The sequence below is a fragment of the Pteropus alecto genome, unplaced genomic scaffold (assembly GCF_000325575.1).
Source record: "Pteropus alecto unplaced genomic scaffold, ASM32557v1 scaffold5, whole genome shotgun sequence".
Classification (NCBI taxonomy): Eukaryota; Metazoa; Chordata; class Mammalia; order Chiroptera; family Pteropodidae; genus Pteropus; species Pteropus alecto.
The window spans coordinates 26,339,769-26,343,327 of record NW_006441953.1 but is presented as its reverse complement, the minus strand read 5'-3'; positions in this window follow the sequence as shown (position 1 = coordinate 26,343,327).

The following is a 3,559-nucleotide window of genomic DNA, read 5'->3' as shown; positions in this document are numbered from 1 at the left end:
GGATTCTACTATCCCTCCGAGTAACATTACTGAATATCTTCTTAGGCTGAAGAAAATCTGGAGTTCTGTTCATTTTGTTTATTGCATAGTATACTGAAAAGCATGATTCCCATTTGACAGCCGAGTCAGTTGAGGCTCACCGATAAAACTTGCCTGAGGTCACATGACTGGAAGGTATAAGAGTTTGGACTGGAACCTAGGACTCTTTGACACTATTTGTCAGTATTATCTACTGCCTTTTGGCCTTTGATCTCTCCCTGAACTGAGTGCCCCGTGGCTGTGTAACGCCTGCACATACTTGAAGCATGGTCGTCCTTCCTTAAAGAAATTAAAATTTCGTAGCAATGTGAAATGTTGAATCAGGAGGCCCCTGAAAGTCCTTCAGTTTGTCATCCTGCCTCGCCTCTTTTGTGTGTTTGTGACACTTCTTAGTTGAGCCTTATTAATAGCAATACTGATCAATTTTAGAAGGGCAATGGCTCTGACTGCTAAACACAGAAATCATCTTAACATGTTTTTATAGCTTGAAAGTCTCTGTCTGCTGTAAATGCTAGATAAAATGTGTACACTCAGATCTGTGTAACTCCATTATGGGTTTTCCAAGGGCTATTCAAAGTCTTCGACTGTGCCCTTTGCCTCACCTTGTCAATATCTGACACTTGTGAGGAGAAAGACAACTCATTTGCAAGACTGTTGGAACCCAGCTTTGTCATTACCAGTGATGAAAGTAAAATCTAGTGTTAGTGAAGCAGGGAAAGCCGGGTGTCCATGCAAACTGTTGATCCAGAGGCCAAGTGGCGGGGAAAAAAAAAAGGATTATCTGGTATGTTCAAATAAGTGCCTATTTAAAGTCGTTGAGGCTGGAATGAAAAACCAAACAAAACCAGATGATAAGACAGACTCCAAACTAAGGATGCAGGATCCAGAAGCCTTGGTCTTTTTAGCAGTGCTGATACCGTCAAAACCTTAAGGTGACCCTCAGATGTCAGGTCATGGTTCCCAAGGTTCTGCTCTCCACTTTTTCACACACATTTGAGCGTAAATGCTCCTGGGAACTGTAAGCAAACAGAGTGACTATAACAGTGTACAATGGAAAACAAAATTATCATAGTCTTGAAAAGGTGGAGTCACTTGTTTACCATTTTGGCCGTAGGAATATGGGAAAATCAGTTGGCCTCTGTAAGCCTTACATTTCTCCTTTGCAAAGTGAGAATATGAAAACCCATGTCAAAAGGTCACTATGAGAATTCACATTACTAAAATTCACATCCGAGATGCCGTGTTCGAGAGGGGTGAAGTAGCCTGGTGGCCCACTGCTTGTATGGATCGTTTCTTTCATTTTCTATATTCTGGTGCTTTGGCATCTGGAGTCTTACTGACTCCAGAAGGACTGCCTCTCCCAGGGCTAGCTGGTTCCTAGACAGTAAACAACTCACCCACTTAACATCCTTTTCAGGGGCAAATTAACCAATTTAGAGTCCAACCCGAACCATCACCTTTATTGAGCTCTTGTACTTTGGGTCACTGTCAGCTCTAACCTCTCCGGGTACCAGACAGATGGCCGAGCACTAGACAACGGGGGGCAGCTCTGATGCACTACAGCCTGCTAAAATGACTTAACCTAGCCAGTCGTGAGCCCGCTTGCCCTGCTTTGCCTATTCTTTCTTGTGGACACCGCAATAAAGGCTCTCATCCAGTTTTCTCCTCTCCACAGCCTCCTGACCAAAGTTGATGCTCCCGAGCCCTCCCGCCCCCACCCCGTGGCATGCCATTCACTCTCCTCTTTCAATGGCAGTCGTCTTTATTTCCCAATCTGTTGACCTTACTATGCCGAAATAATAATAAACCTATTGAAATACTGCTCCATCCCTCTGCATCTCAACACCCACCATCCTAGAATCTCTGGAAGGCCAGCTTGAAACCACAAAGAGAGTGTAAAGTGCTGGGCAGAAGCGAGGACCCTCGTTAAGGCGAGACAATAGGGGACTTGTTTGTATTGCATTTTTCCTCTTGATCTGCCAGACACTACGGCTAATGGCAACTATTTCTCTCCACCTTTCTTTCATTCATGCTATTATTCTCAATGGATTCTTATTGACAGGTCAAGATAGCCTGCTCTAAATTTTTTTTCCAGTCATTTTATTCTGTAACTCTATATGTGCTAACATGAACCTTAAATGCACCTGTTATAGCGGTGCACTACTCACTTCTGGTGACATGCTGCCAGCCGAAGTGATCCCCGTGGGTGCTTTTTCTGAAAGGAGCTTGTTTAGTCCACGCCTGACAGTCCAATTCCACAGTCCAGAGAGAAACCTCAGTGAGATGCTGGCAGGAATTAGGGAGCAAGCATGGGGCTGGTCGACCTTTCTTATCAGCCATTTCCTTTACATCCCTGGTACACAGCATTTCGGAAAATCATTCATTCACTTCGATGAGTCACGCTTCTGTGCCAGGCACGTGCCTAGTACTAAAGATACGGATACAAATAAATTACAACTGCTGGAATTCAGACTGGTTGCTGTAATTGCTGGCCAAATGCGTAGCCGGGTACACAAACATGCCCTTATTCGATTCCCAAATCTTAAGATCTGCATCTGGTACTGTGTGGGGAGAGAGTTAGACCATCTACGAGGTGACTCACTATCTAGTAAGGGACACATAGCGTATGCTATGAGGTCAGAAGTAAGTGCCCTGAGAAAAATAAGAGCTAAATCTAATGGACATCTGAGAGAAAAAGAGAGTATATTTAGTTGGGAGGCGTGGGCTATCAAGAAAAATAGGCCTGAATGAAAAAGACCGCAGTGAACAACTGATAAAATATAAAGTCATGAGAGGAACATAGAGAAAAAAACTTTCTGGAATGGTAAAGAGTAAACAAGAAAAAGGAGAGGATTATGGGTTACTGAGAATCGAGTTAAAGTGAGATCATTGGCGTGGACCCTAATCTAGCATGATTTGCATCCTTATAAAAAGGGGGAATTTGGACATGTATCTGAATCCCGAGTCAAACAAGTCAGCTGTAAGTAACAAAAGTATTCTTTACGATTTCTTTGACCAAGTCGGCTTCACTTATTTATTTTATGGTCCTGTCCACGTGAGATACTGTGACTCCTATTCCAATAAAAAACACCTCTTTTTTTTGAAAATTAATATGTATAGGACTTGAACATTCAAAACACTCTAAGGAACATGAAGGCAGAAATTTTACCTGTTTTATTGTTCCATCTTCACTGTCTAGAAGATAATCTGGTACTTAGTAAGTGCTCAATTAGTATCGATTGAATGAATGAAGGAGTGACTCATATCTGGTTAAATATAGAGTTGGGATTTGTCCCCATGTTTTCTGATTTTTCAACCTAGTACAATTGTCACCTCATCAATATAGTGAGTGCTATTAATAGTCTGTTCCACACATCTTCGGTCCACCTAAGTTTATACATCGAAGACAGTTCCCAGCATGTGTTCATCTTCCCACCTCAATCAGCCATTTTTTCTCTTCTCTGCTCATGTTTTCCTTCTGTGGGCAAGGAGGCACAACCCAGAAATGCATAGCCCCAGG